Consider the following 7,150-nt stretch of genomic DNA (forward strand, 5'->3'; position numbering starts at 1 on the left):
CGGGATAATCATGAAACATAATCTTTACTTGTAACAATTACCATAATTACAGTATTCCAATTACGTGGTATAGAACACAAGGGCATAAATATATTTTGGAACTACAAGATAATAACAAAATTTGTATTCTAAATCAACTCAAACGCTTGGGTTTTGTGTACGGTTCCTAGGACATCGTTCTCTTAATAGGATATGGTCCTCTCTCACGCATCTCTTAATACAAAATAATTAGTTTAATCTACTTAAAATCATAGAAGAATCCAAATCTAATCTAATATCGATATGATGTTAGAGCTCATCACGATACTATAAATAACTTCACCTACCAAAATCAAATATACTTATAAAATAATATTTTACATTGAACTATTTCAAACCAAATATTAACTTAAACAACACCAACTAAAGACCGAAGAAAACACGTCACCACTAATTCAGAAAACTTAAGGAAGGACTGAGATCTTTCCGACTTTTTTTTGTAATTACATGTGTTTTTTACTTTGTTTCAGAAACCGATTCTTATTCTCCCTTACAACAAACAGATTGCGAACTCGATCTTGGATGTCAAACATTCCATACTTAATATAATCATAACTGTGCTTACCAAGAAACTTCTGCAACTTTCCAATGAAGTTTCCATATGCTGGCAACATGTTTTCTATGGATTTTATTATATCTTTTCTTAACTCTTCACCAAACACAAACCAAGTACACTCAACATTGCATATCTCATCAAAGTGTTCGTTGAAGGAATTTAGCCTGTCTTTCAGTAACCCAACTGCAACACTACTCTCTGATTCTCTCATATCCAGCTTCAGAAACTCCACAATCTTATTCCACGAGCTTCTCAGATAGAGTTCAAGGTTTTGCTGCAATTTTTTTCTGTTTTTCCGTAGCCAACCATGACCAAAAGTAGGAACCAATCCATACAATTCTGCTTGTAGTTCTATGAACCTCAGATTGTTCTGACGAAAACATATATCCCAGAGAAGGGTTATGGTAATTTTTGGACTCCACTTCCAAAATTCTGTCTATCAGAGCTGTTACTATTTCCCTGGCTACATTCATATACGGTGAAAGCTTTCCCTCCTTATCAAGCATGATGGATTTTTCTAACCCTTGCCTTGATCTACTATCCCTATTTGCGCAAACATAACGAATTTTGTGCATCAATTCAGAGATATTAGGATGAAGCTCGCCACCCTCATAATTTGTAAATTTTTCTCACTTCAGAAAAGCTGCCAAGTGATTGGCAATGCGAAGCAGAGAAATATTCAATTCACTACAAACCACAGTGAAAACAAAATCCCCAGGGGAAGAGGCCCCTTTGAAGACACGATCACTGAGTGTCTTTTCATTGGGAAGGAGTACACTATCAACTACATCCAAAACCTTTCTTAACCAACTCTGAATCTTCTCCATCTTATCAATGTCCTCCATGCTGAGCTCTTGCATTTGCAACCCAAATGTCCATAGACACTCTTTCAGAAACTCCCTTCCGCAATCATAGTATGCTCTGCAACAATCCTCCTCAAACCCTTCTGCCAACATCAGCCACACGGTTTCATGAAGGTCGTTGATGATTCCTACCGACAATGCATCCACCACTAAGTTGTTTTCAATATGGAATTCCACCACTGCAATACTTTAAGGTATCCATCTAGATGCTTCCAAATTGTGTCGATAAGGGTCTCATTCTCCTTCTTCAGCACCTCTATACATTCCATGAATCGTGCCGTGATACTTTTGCTACTGTCAATTTTGCCTTGGGTGACTCTGAATCCTGATCTCCTTGAGGGACACCAACCTCTTGTGGCATGATGAGGGAATTACCAACACCATTGGTAATAGTTTGAGATGAATCAACTTGAGAAAAATTACGGCTAGTTCCTTGAGAGTGTGAACCAATTTCAATGACTACGTGATCCAACATAACCACTTCTTGCTGAAGCATCCAAGGTCGAACGAAGAATGATGAGGGAATAACTGAAACTCCCTCCAACAATTACTAACCACAAATTTATTTTCATGAGTTGTACTGTGAGAAATCCACTGAAAAAGTATAGGAGATCAACCTCAAATCCAGAGTGATTCACTCTTGACAAGCCTAATGACATGATAGCAAATGCTGCAGACGAAACCAGACTACATGTATCTGGTTTCTCTGTCACTTCTTTATCGAAGAAAAAGGAGTATACAGAAGTTATCAGCAAAATGAAGAAGGCTGTGTGAGCTTCCAAACAGCGAGAGTTGTTGCACTCCCATGCCTAATGAATTATGAAGCTCGACACTCCTCTTAAATGGCGTGTCGGTGTCCGACGACATTCGTATGACATCTGTAGGACACGTATTTGTGAAGTGTCCAATTCAAAAAGTATTTGTTAGGTTTCTAACAATTCTAGTACGGTTCTAACACAATTTTAAAAAGAAAAAATACATTAATTTTTTAAGAATTCAAACTTTATTGTACAAATTGTTATTATGATTATAAAAATAAGAAACAAATCCTTGTGGACCGGTCATGAAAAACATCTTTCTGCTCCAAAAAATAATCTGGAACATACTTGTGTACGTAAATCTTTATTGTTAATTTATATAATTCATAATTATATAATATATAGATCTGTGTCTCCGTGTCCTACATTTTAGAAATTTTACGTATCTTCGTGTCTGTGTCCGTGTCGTATTAGTGTCTGTGCTACATAGCTAATGAACTCATAAGCATGATTATTCTAGTCAAATATCAAAATAAAATTTAGTTTATAAAATAATCTTTAATTTAGTCAAATATTAACTAATTATTCTAGTCTCTAAAATTAATTTCTATTTAATTGTAGTTTTTAAAATTAGTTTTTTAATGATCTTATTATATAATAATATTAGTAACGTGAATAGATAATAGAAAGAATACAAATGAGTATGATATAAAAAAGTGTGAATATCAAAACTAACTTGTGAAAAAACACAAGTTATTTACATCAATTATATTGAAAATTAATAAAAGAGAATTGTTTTTATTTATCAAAATGTCTCGGCATGTTTTATTTTCATGTCCACTAACATTAAAAATTGTGATGTATTAATTATTCAAATGTTATTATTTTATTATATTATTATAAAAAGGATCTTTAGTTTAGTTAATAATAACTAATTATTTTAATCTTTAATATTAATTTTTATTTAATAATTTTTTTTAGTGATAATAATAGTAAAAAATGATAATAAAAAAAATTAAGACAAATAAGTATGATATAAAAGAAGTGTGAACATGAAAACTAACTTGTAATCATTATGCATTCCATACCTGATGAACTCATAAGCATCCTTACCAACAACATCACGAATCATTCCAATAAAGGTTCCATATGCAGGCAACAATGTGTTCTCTATGGATTTTATCATACGTTCCCTTAGCTGGTCATCAAAGATAAACCATTCAGATTGAGCTTTGCATATCTCATTGAAATGCTGGTTGAACAATTTGAGCTTCTTTTTCATAGACTCTGCTACCAACTCCCTTCTGTTTACTTTCAAAAGGTCCAATATATTGTCACACGAGCTTCTTTGATAGAGTTCAATGTTCTGGTTGATCTTTGATTTGTACCAATCTTGGCCTAAAATGTCTCCATATATACAGTATTCCCCGTATTGTAAAGACCAATTATTTATCATGAAAACATGGCCTAATGCTGGGTCTGTGTAGCTTCTGGAGTTGGCTTCCAAATTTGAGTCTAACACTTTTATTATTCTACCCACCTCATATGAAAATGAAGATACTCCCTTTCTAATTGGGAAAGTCTCATCATCTGTGAAAACTTCTCTGAGATAATCAATCACTTTGTGGGTAGTTGGGTGAATCCCACCATTGGGAACACTCTCCTTTGCCACTTCACGGTGAATAAGACTCTCCAACTCAACAAAAACACCCAATCTCTTCCCAACAAGAATTGCACCATTTCTGAGTGATTCACTGAACAACTGACCATAAAACCGGCTCATAGGGTTAAGGTTTGCACCCACTTATATACAATGAAAGGCTCTAATCTCTAGTCAGCCGAGGACTGCTAACTCGTGCGTGGGACTATATATTATGGGTGGTCCGATAGCGGCCCGATAGCGGGTGGCACGATAGGCCCAACAAATACTCGCTAGGATAGGCTCGAAATGGCTCTGATACCATATTACGAAGTGGACTTTAAGCCTAACTCAACCCCATAAAACCGGCACATAGGGTTAAGGTTTGCACCCACTTATATACAATGAAAGGCTCTAATCTCTAGTCAATGTGGGTTCTCCAACAAAAACAGTGAATCAAACATTGGAATCAGGTCAATCAAAGTCTTGAACACGTTGGAATGACATGGACCAGATGGTAAGACCATTGATGATTCTCAGTTGCTAATGTATTCACAAATCTCAACAGACCGATACTCAATTCACTGCAAACCTCACTGAATGCAATATCTGCATTGTAAGACTCTGGGAACACAGATCACAGAGAATCCTTTCATTGGGAAACAGTATCCTCACAGTTATGTTCAGAGCTTTTATCAAACACTCTATCTTCTCCATCTTGTCAAAGTCCTCCACTTTGAGCTCTTCAACTTCCAAACCGAATTTCGATAAACACTGCTTCAGAAACAACCTCCTACTACTGCTGTACAAACTGCAACACTCATTCTGAAACATCACCCTCCCGGTTTGGCGAAGTTTGTTGATGACCTCCACCGGTAGCATGTCTTTCACCAAATTGTCGTCAGCTTGTATTTCCGGCACTGCAATCTGGTCTTCCTTCACAACATTAGTCTTAAGGTATTCACCCACAAGCTTCCAAATTGTGTCTATAAACTTTTGATTCTCCTTTTCAAGCTCTTCTATATGACTCATAAAGTGGACTATGAGGCTCGAACGAGCCTCTTAAATGGTGTGTCCATGTCATACACACTTATCAGATATGACACTCATATAACACTGATAAGATACGTATAAGTGAAGTGTCAAATTTAAAAAATATTTATTGGATATCTGACAATTCTAACATGGTTATAAGACAATTTAAAAAAAAAATACATTAATTTTTTAAAATCTCAAACTTATTGTATAAATTTTTATTATAATCATAAAAATAAAAAAACAAACTAACTATAAGAAACAACTTTTTTTCTCAACAAAAATTGAGACATACTTGTGCACATAAATCTTTATTATCGATTTATATAATTCATAATTATAATAATATATAGATCCGTGTCTCATGTCTTACATTTTGGAGATTTTGGAGATTATACGTGTCGAAATGTGTCCATGTCATGTCAGTGTGTCGTATAAGTGTCCGGGACTGTGCTACATAGAAAGTGCATCCTGAGAAGAGCTCTACGACTATTGTCTTGTTGTAAAGGTGAGCCAAGGTGGGTAGGATCAGCTTGGGGAGGAACAGGAACATGGGGTGAATCAGGTAGAGAAACACTACCACTGCTTACTTGTGATTGTGATCGAGGATCAATGCGAATGGCTGCAAGGTCTTGAGATCTAACGTATAAGGGTTGAGGATCTAAAATGGAACGAAGACGGATGAGGGAATAGCTGAAACACCCTCCAACAATGACCAACCATAGTTTGATTTTCATGAGCTGCACTATTAGAACTCCACTGAAAAAATAGAGAAGATCAACCTCGAATCCAAAGGGACTCAGAGTTGACAATCCCAGAGACATGATAGCAAATGCAGCATTCGAAACTAGGCTATACACATCTGGTTTCCCTTTCAATTTTTTATCAACAAAAAAGGAGTACATAGAAGTGATGATCAAAACCAAAAAGGCTGAATGAGCTTCCAAGGGGGGAGAGGTAGGGCGTTCCCTTGTGCTGGTGAACTTAGATAGAAAGAAGATGATGATGCAGAGAGTAAAAAGAATGTAGAGTAATATTTTCCACCATGTCCACTCTCCAAATAGTTGATTGAAAGAGGAGCTGAGAGCGTAACAGAGGAGTCCAACAATAGATGAAACAAAACACGCCAGTTTCCGTACCTTTGGCTGCTGCAAACATCTCTGAATTTTGAGGAGCATGAGCACCGTGTTCTTCCTGGAGCATCCAAGGTTTTGGTTGGGGAAGAGACAAACTGAGAGCCGCCAGTTTTGATTTAGGATTTCACATTTTGATGCAAACATGAAGCAAATGGAATGAAGCTGCTTGTTCCAAGTCTTGGTCAATCATCCGCGTCCCACATCGACAGTGCATTAGCTTCACTCATATCCTCTTTTCAAAAAACTGTTGTCTTGTCACTACAAATTTTAAGTTCCATATCAGAGTGAAAGTATTGTATCAATATTATTGATAATTTCTTTTCAAAACACAATTTAAATTTAAGTATCTTCTTAATTTTATTAAATGGCTCTATGTAAAGAGTATGATGCAGAATCTAAACAGATTCCTACAAGCATAATTAACAAAAAGAAGTTTGTGATTTTTATATTTTAAAATAGAAAAAATTTAAATATAGGTTAATAAAACATATATAAATTTATGTATATGCTCACATTTGTATTAAGAGAATATTAATTATTATTAATATAGTATTATATAAATACATTGATATTTGTTTCTTATATAAATTATTATTAAGGTGAAATGGCTTCGTTGTTCCTAAACTAGTTATTTTGTCAATCAATAAAATAAATAATTAATGTGAAGTAACTATAAAACCCGCCTATTCTTGTCTCTTCTATTAGTTATGGGAACTTATGCATGAAACAAAAGGAGGAAAAAGAAATACACTGCTAATTTTTTTTTATCTTTTAAGTTATTATGTGAAAATTAAAATACTAATCATTTCTTGTCTGAATGAAATAGTTACAAGTGTTTCTATATATATTGAAACTAATCATTTCTATATATATATATATATATATTAAAGAATAAGTAAAAAATATGAATATAATTCATAAAAAAAAAATTAATGTTTTTTTATCTTTTTAAAAATAATAAATAAAGAAAAAAAAATAGTGATTGCTATTTTTTCCTCTAATTTAAATTAATCAAAGTTTAATTTTTTAAAGTTCATTGATTCTAACTCTTTCTATTTTATTTTATGTGATGACAATGATAAATAAATTTTGGAGTGTGAACCTTGCAAAGAGTATATAAAAAT

General features: G+C 34.1%; 1 non-coding gene and 1 pseudogene across 2 annotated transcripts; both read right to left on the reverse strand.

Annotated features, from left to right (window-relative positions):
* Window positions 1-339: 339 nt before the first annotated feature.
* Window positions 340-3,063, reverse strand: LOC150025612 (exocyst complex component EXO70B1-like; annotated as a pseudogene). Its single transcript, XR_016514932.1, has 2 exons — window positions 3,058-3,063; window positions 340-2,267 (listed from the first exon to the last, which is right to left on the reverse strand). The product of XR_016514932.1 is annotated as an exocyst complex component EXO70B1-like (transcript).
* Window positions 3,064-3,231: 168 nt separating this feature from the next.
* On the reverse strand, window positions 3,232-6,288 carry LOC137827131 (exocyst complex component EXO70B1). Its single transcript, XR_016514933.1, has 3 exons — window positions 5,378-6,288; window positions 4,300-4,916; window positions 3,232-3,994 (listed from the first exon to the last, which is right to left on the reverse strand). It is a non-coding gene; the product is annotated as an exocyst complex component EXO70B1 (transcript).
* Window positions 6,289-7,150: the final 862 nt, after the last annotated feature.

Source organism: Phaseolus vulgaris, chromosome 8 (genome assembly GCF_051622355.1).
Source record: "Phaseolus vulgaris cultivar YP4 chromosome 8, ASM5162235v1, whole genome shotgun sequence".
In the NCBI taxonomy this organism is placed as follows: domain Eukaryota; kingdom Viridiplantae; phylum Streptophyta; class Magnoliopsida; order Fabales; family Fabaceae; genus Phaseolus; species Phaseolus vulgaris.